The sequence below is a fragment of the Polyergus mexicanus genome, unplaced genomic scaffold, assembly GCF_030449975.1.
Source record: "Polyergus mexicanus isolate NDT 795.1 unplaced genomic scaffold, iyPolMexi1.0 SCAF_14, whole genome shotgun sequence".
NCBI lineage: Eukaryota > Metazoa > Arthropoda > Insecta > Hymenoptera > Formicidae > Polyergus > Polyergus mexicanus.
Genome location: NW_027223334.1, coordinates 3,249,436 through 3,264,732, shown reverse-complemented (window position 1 = coordinate 3,264,732; position 15,297 = coordinate 3,249,436). Strand labels below are relative to the sequence as shown.

At 39.6% G+C, this 15,297-nt stretch overlaps 1 protein-coding gene across 7 annotated transcripts in view; it reads right to left on the bottom strand.

Annotated features, from left to right (window-relative positions):
• LOC138939439 (uncharacterized) overlaps nt 1-15,297 on the bottom strand; it is a 126,978-nt gene that overhangs the window by 85,398 nt on the left and 26,283 nt on the right. For 4 of the 7 annotated variants that reach the window (XR_011447851.1, XR_011447855.1, XR_011447850.1 and 1 more), the window contains one exon: nt 160-792. The exons of 2 other annotated variants lie outside the window; for them this stretch is intronic. The gene's annotated coding sequence lies outside the window, so the exon portion shown is untranslated. The remainder of the gene's footprint in view (nt 1-159; nt 793-15,297) is intronic. One more of the 7 variants, XR_011447852.1, reaches the window with a different exon arrangement.

The window sequence follows — 15,297 nt, the reverse complement described above, 5'->3', positions numbered from 1 at the left end:
AAATAATACGTAAACAAGAACAAATAACACGTACACAAGCTACATCCAATTTAATCTTAAGGGACATAAAACAATTGGTAAACCGAATGGAAGATGTTATGAGGAGCCGCGCTCCTCTTGCAACAAAAAGCAATGACAGCTTGATTGCCGAAATTTTACCGTTATGCACGTGTTACGTCCTGCCGACTCCACGATTCTTTCCTTCTGCGAAATTGCGGCAAGGATCGTCGATTGACAATAAAAATAAGTCTTTCGGTATGTTACGTTCTGGCGACTCCACGATTCCTTCCTTCCGCAACGTTGCGGCAACGATAATCGATCGGTGATAAAAATGAGTCGTTCAGTAAATGGAGCATCTTGCGCCATGCATTTCTTTAAACATTTAGTCACTTGTCAATATCGATATCTATGAGCAACCGTGGGAAAGACGCGAAAGACCGGTAACGAAACCGCGCCAGTCGCCTAAAAGTAAATTAAAAATCAGTAGATATCCTCGAAATAGAATTTTCCAGCGGAAGAATAATTTTTAATTCGTTGGAGACTTGGAAGATTCCCACTCTTAGAAATTAGAATATACCCCTAAAAAAGAGATATAAAAAGAGGACCCAAAGGGCCACTCACTTACTTACTTGCGTGCGTACTCTCCAGTTTCACATAAGTTTCATTAAGTGCCGTGGCACCGTGAAAAACAAATTAGAAAAATTACACCAGTGCACTCATCGCTGATTTATCGCAACCTGATTAATATGGAACCCAGCAACTCAGCACATTAATAAATTCCGCACCTTTCATCTACGAGATAAAAAGTAAGTCACATTCATCTAATTCATTTGTGCTATTAACCCTCGCGAGACATAACGTATTACGTTATATTACATTAACACTGGTTTCATAGTGAAAACCAGATCCGGCATTACTCATACCTTACCGCCCAGACAAACAGTCATTCGCAGGAGTCGGAGGACTCGAACCCCTATAAAATACAGATTCTGTGCTATTCATATTAACAATCCAACATCAGTATCTGTTAGACCTACTCTTCCCCTCTCGCCTAACTACCCCTCCCCGAGCTAATCCCCAATCTACTTCCCCGAACATATCACACCAGTCATTGAACCTCCGCTTTCCCCTCGTTCCTTCTCCTCCCTATCTACTGTCTTCCTGAACAATTCACCCCGAACTTCCCCGCACCTTGCAGAATCGGAATACGAGCAACCTATAGAGAAGATTTGCAACGAATTACCCGACCTAGAAGCCGACTCGTCCTACCAGGATTAACTAAAGCAAAAAAATCTTCCTTCTCTCTCTCTCTCTCTTCCTCCTTCATATTGTATTAACCAGTATTCTCTTACTTACTCTCACACACACACACACATGTATTTTTATTTATTTATTTATTATTAAATCTTCATATTGTATTAACCAGTCAGAACCTAAATGTTAACGATAGAATCTTTCCCTCGTCATTCTGACTGATGTCCTCCGTATTAATGTAACACCCGCGAATTAAACACACACACACACACACACATGTACACACTCACATACTAAGAACACAACCAGTATTATATATTTTGTTTTTAATTTTAATCAAGTATACCTATCACTAATTTTAAAATGAATAAATTTAAACTTTGTTAATTAAAATCAAGTAAACCTTTTATTAATTCCCTACTCGTTCCTAGATAAAGATCGCACTTGGTCCCATCCCGCGTAAAAGAGATTAAATTCTCTTACCAAAAAGGGACCGCCGAGCAAACTTCCGAAAACAGTGTAATAGCGACTCAGTCGTTTACCTGCTTTGCGCACCTGTCAGTTCGTTCGACCCGATTCCAAACGCCACAAGACGTTTAAACTTCGGGATAATAAAAGATAGTTGTCACGCCCTTCCGTCGACTCATCCTTCCCCGAGTCTGGACGTAACAGGTAAATAGAACATCTTGCACCACATAACGTTTTAAACTTTAAACATTTCATCATTTATCAGTAAATATATCTATGAGTAACCGCGAGAAAAACAAGAAGAAATTAGGCCGATCAATAGATATTCCATATATAGACTTTCCAGCGAAAGAACAAATAAACAGCGAAGAGACGATGAAATCACCTTACGAAATATCTAACAAAATAACCGCATCATCATCGATAGAAATCATAGACCTTTGCTATTCACCTCAAAATCACGTGTGCAAAGGTCCATCGGAAAATGTTCACCTTCGACCAATCGACGAACTATAAAAAGGGAGCCCGCGAGACTCCATCATCTCAGTTTTCATCAGAGTCACCCGGTTAACGAATCAGTCCGGCAGTAAGTCATTCAACAAGTCAATTAATTAGTCCGTTCTCAGTGCAGTTATTAAAAATCGTTTACATCGCGAACTGTGACCAGTGTCTTGTTCAACGGCATCTCTCTCAATCACGAACGACAATCTCCGAGTTAAGCTGCCCGTCCGTCTTCTACTTAAAAAGAGTAAGTCGCTACTGTCACGTCCCGCGACCATTTTTTCCGAATTTCCTTCCTTTATTATATTCTTGAAATCGGTTAAAAGAACTCTAACAAAGTCTCTTTTATGTGATTCGAAAAGCCCGCCTTCGGCGGCCATGACACCTTGCTTCTTCTAGTAGCTAAGAGCGGCGCTACCATAGTAGCGCGTCATCCCACTACCTCGTCGTCCCACAACCACGTACCCCCACTTGCGGGCGACGGCAGCGGCCGAGCCGCCGAAACGAAGGACCTCAGTACAGGCCCCGACTTCGCCAGTCTCATCCGCGACCTCAAACCGACAACAAGTCTAAATCGGGACTCCACATCTAATTCAATCTCTAAATTCCAACTCTAGTTTAACTAACTTTAGTCATAACTTTAAAATATAAATTCTTAAGTGTATTAGCCACAGTGTATAAGTAGTGAATAAATATATTGTAGTGTATGGTTAAAATTCTAGTTGATTATTTTAAAAATTAAAACCCCTCCTATATCTACATACTTCTTTACTACTACCGAACGCGCAACGTATCATTTTATTCCGCCACGCGTTCAACACGTTAATTATTCTCTATTTTTGGATATCCATCCCTCGTGTATTTAAGTGAAAGCCTACAAATTCAAGCTCTATCTGGCTTCATTCATTACCCAGTAACACATCTAATTACAATACAGCAGTGCGGTCCCTCGCACGCCAATATTGTTATTAGCAACAGACACACAATACAGCAAGTGCGGTCCCTCGCACGCCGTATTGCATAACACACGCACCTCCGAAATAGCAGTGCGGTCCCTCGCACGCTACGCGTCTACACACACAACCAATGCATAAAGCCAGTGTCTCAACTTTAATTATCAACATTAACAAATGCCGAAGAATAGGCGAGGCGGAGTAAAGAAACGTGCACGACGTCAATTAATAGAATTATCCACGGAACCCGTGAATTCCTACGAAACGCAATACATCGGGGTCGAATCACCCTACGACTCGGAATACGAAGCATTCTCTAAGCCTAGTGCTGTAAACTCACTCGCAGATCAAAATAATAACAAAAATTGTGAACTCGTGAAGTGGCCAATTAAATTGACTGTAATAACCATCGAACACCCGTGGATCCCGCCTTTCGACATTGACGAAAAGGACCCGAGACGGACAAGGTATCTACAAATCCGAGCGGAAATCCTACATAAATGGTACGACGCCTCGACGCCTGAACATTGGGGAACTGCAGAACACCCCATGTTGCTGGAGTAATACCGCTATAAGGTAGGACTATATCTATATTTAATCCATTTATCTTTACCGAAAGGGAATATGCATGTATTGTGTTACAAGTTCAAGCCTTTGAGTAACAATAGCACACGATTTTGAGAATTGCTTACCCTTGGGCTCTTAACCCAAATCCATTAAGAAATCCATTAGGAAAAACCATTTAACCCAAATCCATTAAAAAGGTTAGTCAAAGAAAACCTTTGCAATCCAAATCCATTAAGAAATCCATTAGGAAAAACCATTAACCCAAAATCATTAAAAAGGTTAGTCAAAGAAAACCCTTGTAACTCGAATCAATTAAGAAATCCCTTAGAAAAAGTCATTAATCCTATCCCATTAAAAGGGTCAGCTAAAGAAGATCCTTCTTACCCAAATTCATTAGGAGAACCACCGAGGAAAATCTTTTTGCCCCAAATCAATCAATTCCTTTTTTTTACCCACTATCTCTTAAGATTAACATTGCAAAAGAATTCAGAAATACCAAGAAGCTTACTTAGTCCTTATTGATACTTAGACTAGCCATTAACTATCTATATGTCTCCCGTCTATACCAGATATACAACCAGTATTTGGGATAGAAGCAACGCAGACCCTTCCCTTCTATTTTTGCGTCAGAACATTTGGAAGATATCATGTATTAACTAAATTTGCCCTTTGCAACGATTGCTATCGCGATCTTCCAAGCATCGAATTGCGTGAATGGTCCGCGATATCCTTGCATATAGTCGAGATAGGTTACTACGCACCCGGTAGTATTGTATGTTATAAATGCAACAAAGCATTAAGTTTTGCTAGATCAGGAACTTCGTGCCGTTTGTGTACCGACAAGTTAAACGAATTCGATCAAAACCCTGCGAGTATAAACGGTCTAATTAATAATCTTGAACGAAATCTGGTGCTCCGCACTGAGGAAGTACCCCAGCTGCCTAATCTGCACCGTTAACTACACCTCGCCTTGACTCAAATCTCGCAATTGGTCACGATCTTCACCAATATCCTCGCGTATTCTACGAAAATCCGGTAACCTTCCGTCGCGGGTTATCCCCGGAGACATTCCGAAATAGCAACATAGCCCGGTACCAATCCGAGAACGCGAATTCACCGTTATCGCGCCGCGATAGTACAGGGACGTAACACTACCAACCAATTTTTCTTTACGCGAATTCTAAGTAGAAATTATCTCTTATAATTTTCTATAATGAAAAAGATCACATTGCGTATTTCGATCAAGCGACTTCATTCGCGAGCCAAGTACATACATCGAGTTTATCGCAGGACTCGGAGGACGTTGGCGCAAGCTGACTCAAAAACGATTAGGATAGTTAACCAATATAACGCTAAAATCAACCATAATTTAATCAAAGCGAATAGAATTGTTAGAATAATTAATAGATTTAACAATCACGATTACGATTTTGCATACACCTACAGACATTCTAGCGACCTCATTACTCCAAGTTCTCCTCTCTATTTTTTCCCCTCCTACTCCCCTGAATATTCTTCCTTGCCTTCTCCAAACCTACCCCCCTCCCCGCAATCATTCTCTTCACTTTCAACAGTGATCCTCGATAATTCTCTCCCTCCCTCTCCTCAATCTCCCGAATTGGATTACATAGACAAGGCAATCCAAGAATTTATTGGTGAGCTTCCTGACTTGGAAGCAGCATCGTCCTACCAAGATTGACACAATTTAAAGATCTCCATATCTCCTTCGTTCAATAACCCATTTCCTCACTGACCTACTTTTACACTGTTTTTATTTTTTCCGAAAGATAATAGAAGATATTGTATTTACCAGCCAGAATTCTAATCTTAACGATAGAGCCTTTCCCAACTCAGTCTGGCTGATGTCCCCCGAACCATTGTAACACCCACGGAGCGATAAGCTCAACCACACACAAACGCACGCACTTTTTTCCCGTCTTCAATTTCACACAGTCTTACTCTGTGCTTTTGCACCGTAATTCGCGAGTTAGGCACTTGTGCCACCAGTGTCCTTACTCGGCATCATCTCCAGGCCAACCACGTATCGAACATCAGGCTGCCGACATGAGACACAGAGCGAAACACCGTACCAATTCACCACCCCTCTGAATTACTATTAAAAAAAGTAAGTTTAATTGTATAATTTTTCTTTTCCTTCTTTTTGTCTTGTTCCTTATTTAAATCAAAACTTTCCGAAGAATGTCTTATTCTTTTAAATCATCGACCAGTTCCGGCGATAAATCTTAGAAAGTTTTAACCTAACACATATGCGAGCGACTAATTTTATATTTCCGACCGTTATTAATATATACGGTTATTTACTTATACATATTGATTTTGATCTTATTTTTTTTTAATCATATATATATTTATATTGTATTAACCAGTCAGAACCTAAATGTTAACGATAGAATCTTTCCCTCGTCATTCTGACTGATGTCCTCCGTATTAATGTAACACCCGCGAATTAAACACACACACACACACACACATGTACACACTCACATACTAAGAACACAACCAGTATTATATTTTTTGTTTTTAATTTTAATCATGTATACCTATCACTAATTTTAAAATGAATAAATTTAAACTTTGTTAATTAAAATCAAGTAAACCTTTTATTAATTCCCTACTCGTTCCTAGATAAAGATCGCACTTGGTCCCATCCCGCGTAAAAGAGATTAAATTCTCTTACCAAAAAGGGACCGCCGAGCAAACTTCCGAAAACAGTGTAATAGCGACTCAGTCGTTTACCTGCTTTGCGCACCTGTCAGTTCGTTCGACCCGATTCCAAACGCCACAAGACGTTTAAACTTCGGGATAATAAAAGATAGTTGTCACGCCCTTCCGTCGACTCATCCTTCCCCGAGTCTGGACGTAACAGGTAAATAGAACATCTTGCACCACATAACGTTTTAAACTTTAAACATTTCATCATTTATCAGTAAATATATCTATGAGTAACCGCGAGAAAAACAAGAAGAAATTAGGCCGATCAATAGATATTCCATATATAGACTTTCCAGCGAAAGAACAAATAAACAGCGAAGAGACGATGAAATCACCTTACGAAATATCTAACAAAATAACCGCATCATCATCGATAGAAATCATAGACCTTTGCTATTCACCTCAAAATCACGTGTGCAAAGGTCCATCGGAAAATGTTCACCTTCGACCAATCGACGAACTATAAAAAGGGAGCCCGCGAGACTCCATCATCTCAGTTTTCATCAGAGTCACCCGGTTAACGAATCAGTCCGGCAGTAAGTCATTCAACAAGTCAATTAATTAGTCCGTTCTCAGTGCAGTTATTAAAAATCGTTTACATCGCGAACTGTGACCAGTGTCTTGTTCAACGGCATCTCTCTCAATCACGAACGACAATCTCCGAGTTAAGCTGCCCGTCCGTCTTCTACTTAAAAAGAGTAAGTCGTTACTGTCACGTCCCGCGACCATTTTTTCCGAATTTCCTTCCTTTATTATATTCTTGAAATCGGTTAAAAGAACTCTAACAAAGTCCCTTTTATGTGATTCGAAAAGCCCGCCCTCGGCGGCCATGACACCTTGCTTCTTCTAGTAGCTAAGAGCGGCGCTACCATAGTAGCGCGTCATCCCACTACCTCGTCGTCCCACAACCACGTACCCCCACTTGCGGGCGACGGCAGCGGCCGAGCCGCCGAAACGAAGGACCTCAGTACAGGCCCCGACTTCGCCAGTCTCATCCGCGACCTCAAACCGACAACAAGTCTAAATCGGGACTCCACATCTAATTCAATCTCTAAATTCCAACTCTAGTTTAACTAACTTTAGTCATAACTTTAAAACATAAATTCTTAAGTGTATTAGCCACAGTGTATAAGTAGTGAATAAATATATTGTAGTGTATGGTTAAAATTCTAGTTGATTATTTTAAAAATTAAAACCCCTCCTATATCTACATACTTCTTTACTACTACCGAACGCGCAACGTATCATTTTATTCCGCCACGCGTTCAACACGTTAATTATTCTCTATTTTTGGATATCCATCCCTCGTGTATTTAAGTGAAAGCCTACAAATTCAAGCTCTATCTGGCTTCATTCATTACCCAGTAACACACCTAATTACAATACAGCAGTGCGGTCCCTCGCACGCCAATATTGTTATTAGCAACAGACACACAATACAGCAAGTGCGGTCCCTCGCACGCCGTATTGCATAACACACGCACCTCCGAAATAGCAGTGCGGTCCCTCGCACGCTACGCGTATACACACACAACCAATGCATAAAGCCAGTGTCTCAACTTTAATTATCAACATTAACAAATGCCGAAGAATAGGCGAGGCGGAGTAAAGAAACGTGCACGACGTCAATTAATAGAATTATCCACGGAACCCGTGAATTCCTACGAAACGCAATACATCGGGGTCGAATCACCCTACGACTCGGAATACGAAGCATTCTCTAAGCCTAGTGCTGTAAACTCACTCGCAGATCAAAATAATAACAAAAATTGTGAACTCGTGAAGTGGCCAATTAAATTGACTGTAATAACCATCGAACACCCGTGGATCCCGCCTTTCGACATTGACGAAAAGGACCCGAGACGGACAAGGTATCTACAAATCCGAGCGGAAATCCTACATAAATGGTACGACGCCTCGACGCCTGAACATTGGGGAACTGCAGAACACCCCATGTTGCTGGAATAATACCGCTATAAGGTAGGACTATATCTATATTTAATCCATTTATCTTTACCGAAAGGGAATATGCATGTATTGTGTTACAAGTTCAAGCCTTTGAGTAACAATAGCACACGATTTTGAGAATTGCTTACCCTTGGGCTCTTAACCCAAATCCATTAAGAAATCCACTAAGAAAAATCATTATCCTAAAACCATTAAAAGGGTTAGTCAAAGAAAACCCTTGCAACCCAAATCCATTAAGAAATCCATTAAGAAAAATCATTATCCTAAAACCATTAAAAAGGTTAGTCAAAGGAAACCCAAGCAACCCAAATCCATTAAGAAATCCATTAGGAAAAACCATTTAACCCAAATCCATTAAAAAGGTTAGTCAAAGAAAACCTTTGCAATCCAAATCCATTAAGAAATCCATTAGGAAAAACCATTAACCCAAAATCATTAAAAAGGTTAGTCAAAGAAAACCCTTGTAACTCGAATCAATTAAGAAATCCCTTAGGAAAAGTCATTAATCTTATCCCATTAAAAGGGTCAGCTAAAGGAAGATTTTGTGATAATCTACATAAAAATGGAAATAGACGAAGTTATTGTTATTGAAGATGAGGATATCATTCTCGAAGACGCCGATGATGAAGTTATTATTATTGAAGATGAGGATGTCATTCTCGAAGACAACGTGATGGAAATTGTAAATTTGTCGGACGATTCATCAGACGAAAACGAAGACCGCATACTTTCGGAGGATTCCGATTATAATAGTGATTACAGCAGTGTTAGTACGGACATAAATCAACGTACTTTAAACCGCGTTGAAATAAATAGTTTAGGTGCGGTAAAAATGTGCTGCATATACTTTTATTATAAAAGTGAACACAATGAAAAAATTTGCACATGCTGTTTTATGCGCATTGCAGACTTATTTTCAAATATTCGTGTTGTGCGACAGCATGAAAATGCAATTTACGAACTAATCCTGGGAGCGGAGAGAATTTGCAGAGAATGTGGAAAACCGCTGCATCAGATAATGCCCTGCAACATGTGCCCAATTTGCACTGTATAAGCTGGACACATTTTGTGGGTGAGAACCACATTGAAATACTCAAAGAATTAATTGTATCTATTTTAAAAAATATTAAATTTATATTAATATAATGTTTTTCTGTTTCAGATGGACATAACGCGATAGATGAAAAAATATATAATGAAGAACGAAGGGTGTCAAAAGTGTATAACGAAAAATTTTGGTCGCTCGAAGAAAAGTCAAGTGCTTTTCCTTCGCACATGCTCTCCGACACACTTGAACGCGTCAGTAATAAACACTGCCGCAGCAGATCTGGATTTTTCCGATGCTATAGGATAGTATCGTTCGAGTTGCCGGCGAGAACGCTACGTAGTGAAAAGAGTAAAAGTTAAGTAATAAGATATAAAAATGCCATCATTGATCGAATTAGTGTTGCGCCGAGAACGCTATAACGCGTCGTGGTGGTCGCAAGACCTGGTGATGGGGCTGCTGAGAGCCCTATTAAATTTGGTTGTATACCAGAGAGTAAGTAGCATATTTTATTTTACGTTGTATTAATTATTTATAATATATTATTATTATTCAATTTTAATTTTATTTTACAATACGACAGTACAATGGAAATGAAAATCCCAGGATTTGTAAACATTGAACGCCGGCAATTTGTGAGAGCGGTGCGGCGGCACGAGCGCTATTTGCGTGAGGACGTATGGGAAGACAATGGCTCCGACGGTCTCTATTTAGACCTGAGACGTCTCTTCGGCCTCGAACCCTACGAGGAGGACATAGAGGAATTATGGGGTTGATTGTAAATATCTATTTTTAAAAAATATTAAATATTAAAAAAATTAAATTAGTATACTAATAAGACTTTTATTTTTCTGTTTCAGAAGGAGTGATATATATTCTGAAAAAGAATTAAAAGATCTGAGAGATCATATAATGTTTCCGGCCGAACGACCGTCAGTACTTAACACCGTAGCAAGAGGAGTAATGGGAAGACCCACTTCTCTACAGGGGGGCTCCATTTCCAATTTATTGGATGAAGCATCTATGGAAAAGATAGCCGCTTCCGCTTGGAAAAAATTCTGGAACAAGTTCCTGTTTTTCGGGAATATCAGTGCTGGATTACTCGGCATATATCTAATTGCAAGAGTTTCCAAGTTAATATTGGACACAGTTGTGCACGGTTATGCCTTACATACCGTGTACGGATGGTCCATATACTTACTTGGAGCAATCTGGGACTCTCTTACAAATATTTTATTACATCTGGGAAGACGGAGGCGACCCGAGAGGCCACAACAGAGCCCACCATCACCACCACTACTGCCAAGCGCACCGCAAGAAAACAATAAAGCAATAAAACCCACCAAACAAGGAGATCACAACACCATAGAAATGAATGCGGTATATCCTCTACTACGACCGGAAGAAAACTCTACCTATACGTTAGAGATAAGAGAATAAAAAAAAAAAAGAAAAAAAGGGGAAATCAAATTTTATTTTATTTTTGTTCATTAATAATAATAAGAATAGTAATATAATAATAATAATAATAATAATAATAATAATAATAATAATAATAAAATTTTATATGAAAAGAGAACGACGAAACGCCTTTTCCCCTCTTCCTCTCCATCAACCTAAAGCAATGGGCCCCTCTTAAAAACTTTTCAATTATATCAACCTAGTCTTACCTATTTTTAGAAAATGGAAATCAAAAACATCAACACCCACGAGTTGACCCGCGGACGATTGGAAGTACGGATAACTCGCACAGAGTCTCCATTACTTTTCTGGGTCCAATTAAAAAACGGAGAGAAAGACCTAGTAGAGCTCATCGAAGAGCTCAACTTTCGGATGAACCGACGAAGTCGCTACCTCCACTGTTGGCCCGAAGACTTGAGGGAAGATGAACCGTACGCCATCCAAATAAAAAACCTCTGGCAACGCGGTCTCATTATAGGAATAAACACAGCAACAGCCATGGTGAAAATATCTCTGAGAGACTGGGGCCTGGCAGTCTGGAAACCGATGAGCCAGGTATACTTCTTGGAAGACCGATTCAGAGAATTGCCATGGCAGAGCATCAAGTGCGGCTTGGCGCACACGGGTCTCGTAAACGTAGCCACGAAATGGCCCAAAAAAACGCGATTGATATGCAAGATTCTCGGAGATCGCCAAGAGGGGTGGATACGAATTATCCATCCTCTAGGTGAAAGAGAAGCCATGGTGAAACTGACGATCTATAATGAAAACACCGAAGGGGCCTACAACCTACGAGACTCGTTGATCCAGCTGGGACATGCGCGACTCATCGACGACGTCGCCACAAATGTATTCCCCCACTTGTAAAAGTGAGAGGAAGCCTTTTACTTAACCGTTCCCTAACATAGACTAATCACAAAAATATACATATAGAAAAAATATATATATATCCTATAGTATTAATAAGAATAATAGTAGTAAAATTTTATATATATACATACTATTGTAGTAATAGTGATAATAATAACAATAATTTACCTTTATAAGAAAAAAATATATCTCAATAATCTCAAAAAAAAAAAAAAAAAATTTACCATTATATATATATAGTATGGCATTACCGTATTTTATTAATTAACTAACAAAACCAAAACTATCTTTTCTAACACTATAGAACAGCGTTACAAAAAAGTGATGTCAACTAATATCAGCAAGCTACAGAGAGATATATATATATATACATGTAAAACATGTCACAGAAAAAATCTATTCCAGCGTTTGTCAATTGACAAGTCATCATTGCATATCTATCAGCGAATCTACTTTTAACTCAGATCCGGGCAAATGAAGCTTGGACATTCTATTATGGGATTCAACATGGAATCCTAGTCAATGGCTAATTGCTCGTAATAAACGAGAATCCAAGCCAAATATCAAAAACCTTCCCGACAAGCTGAACATATGCTGTTCAGATGACTCCAACAACACAAGAGGGAAGAAGAAAGAAAGGAATATCCTATCTCTCTCACAGGGCAATAAAACCCTCCAGCCGAAGACCCAACCTTATCAATAATGGTCAGGTAAACATTACGACATATACAGTTTTTTTCTCTATCTCTTACGCCATAAATGGGCACATATAAGAAAAGATAGTTTTGTATAAGAATTATATATATAAAAAAAAAATAATAGTTAATTGAAAAAGTAAAAGAAGGACGAAGGAAAGAAGGAAGGGGTTTTGGTGATCGCCTTCTCTTTCCTCCTTCTTAATAAACAAATCAGCATGCCCGAAACCATATACAATTAGGATACCTTAGTTAATCGCAAAAGGAAGGAATCTATTTCATTTTTGCAAATGTCGGGCTCCTCCCCAACATTTGTCTAAGGCCGGGGGTGTTACGTCCTGGCAACTCCACGATTCCTTCCTTTCGCAATGTTGCGGCAACGATAATCGATCGGTGATAAAAATAAGTCGTTCAGTAAATAGAGCATCTTGCGCCACGCATTTCTTTAAACATCTAGTCACTTGTCAATATCAATATCTATGAACAACCGTGGGAAAGACGCGAGAAACCGGTGACGAAACCGCGCCAGTCGCCTAAAATTAAACAAATCAGTAGATACCCTCGAAATAGAATTTCCCAACGGAAGAATAAATTGATATCGAGAAGATAATAAAATTCCCTCTAAGAAAATATCCGACAAACGTAACTAAATCAATAATGATGAAACTCCTGTGACGACATATCCAGTAACGACGGTAAGACCCTTTCTAATCAGATCACGTGCGCAAGACAAAATCTAATGCCCAACTGATATCGAGATCACCAATCGACGATCGCCACGGGTAAAAATTCGAAAAGTAGGAGAAACACCCCGCCTAATGAGGGCACTGGCATAATTTTTAATTCGTTGGAGACTTGGAAGATTCCCACTCTTAGAAATTAGAATACACCCTAAAAGAGGAGATATAAAAAGAGGACAAAAAGGGCCACCCACGGTCTTACTTAGCACTTGCTTACCACTTCACTTACTTAGCACTTGTTTTATTCACTTAATTCTGTGCGTGCGTCTTCAGTTAACATAAGTCTCATTAAGTGCCGTAGCGAAAATTACTAAAAAAATTATACCAGTGCACTCATCGCCTGGCTAATCTGGAACCCGACAATCCGGCACATTAAGAGACTCCACACCTTCACCTACGAAACAAAAAGTAAGTCACATTCATCCAATTTAATTTACGCTATTAACCCTCGTGAGATATAACGCATTACGTTATATTATATTAACGCTGGTTTTCATAGTGAAAACCAGATCCGGCAGTCCAAGCCAAACGGTCATTCGCAGGAGTCGGAGGACTCGAACGCCGGTAAAATGCAGATTCTGCGCTACTCACAATAACAATTCAACAACAGTATCTGTTAGACCCACTCTTCCCCTCTCGCCTAACTACCCCTCCCCCAGCTACTCCCCAATCTACTTCCCCGAAGTCACTGAACTTCCGCTTTCCCCTCGTTCATTCTCCTCTCTATCTACTGTCCTCCTTAACAATTCACCCCCAACTTCCCCGCACCTTTCAGAGTCGGAATTCGACCAAGCAATAGAAGAGTTTTGCAACGACTTGCCCGACCTGGAAGCCGACTCATCTTACCAAGATTAACCAAACCTAAAAATCCCCCCTTCTCTCTTTCTCCCTCCTTCATACCGCATCCTCTTACTCACTCTCACACATACACATGTTTTTATTTTTTTTTTTTTATTATTAAACCTTTACATTGTATTAACCAGTCAGAACCTAAAATTTAACGGTAGAGACTTTCCCTCGTCATTCTGACTGATGCCCTCCGTACCATTGTAACACCCGCGGAGCGATAAGCTCAACCACACACCATCACTCACACTCACACGATAAATGTAATCACTTCCTACATATATATATTATACCATGTAATCGAACTTTTATTTTTATTAATGAATAAAATTATATTTTTTATTAATTAAACATTTCTTAACCCCTCTCTCGTTCCCAGTACGAAGATCGCACTAGGTCCCATCCCGCGTAAAAGGGATTAAATTCCCTGACCGAAAAGGGACCACCGAGCGAACGTCTGAATAAACAGCGTAATAGCGATCCGAACAGTCGTTTACCTGCTTTGCGGACCTGTCAGTTCGTTCGACCCGATTCCGAACGCCACGAGACGTTTAAACTTCGGGAAAATAAAAGATAGTTGTTGCGCCCTTCCGTCGACTCATCCTTCCTCGAGTCTGGACGTAACAATGTTTTTGAAAATAGAATTTAAAGCTATTGCGCAATTGTGCGCATTATCTTATATGATTCCTCCAAGACGATGGGTTAGAACAAAGAAATAACATTGGAAACCATCCATGATTGAATGTGAAGAGAGTCTTGTTATACATGTTAAAGTATGATTTAAATTTTTGTTTTGTTACGTTCTGGCAACTCCACGATTCCTTTCTTCCGCGACGTTGCGGTAACGATCGTCAGTTGGTGATAAGAACGAACCGTTCAATAAGCAAAGCATCTTGTGCCATACGTTTCTTTTAAACACTGTCATCTGTCAGTAACAATATCCACGAGTATCCGTGGGAAAGACGCAAGGAAATCGGTGATGGAAACCATGCTGGTCTTGAGATAAATAAAAAATAACAGCTACCCCTTGCAATAGAATTTCCAGCGGAAGAATAACGAGATAACCAGAACTTTTAACGAAATGTTTAATAAACTCCGCTGCATTAATACTGATAATAATTTTCTAACGGACAAGTAATAAACACAGCTGCATCAACGTTGACAAAAATAATTATAAGGAAGTAAGACCCTTTTCT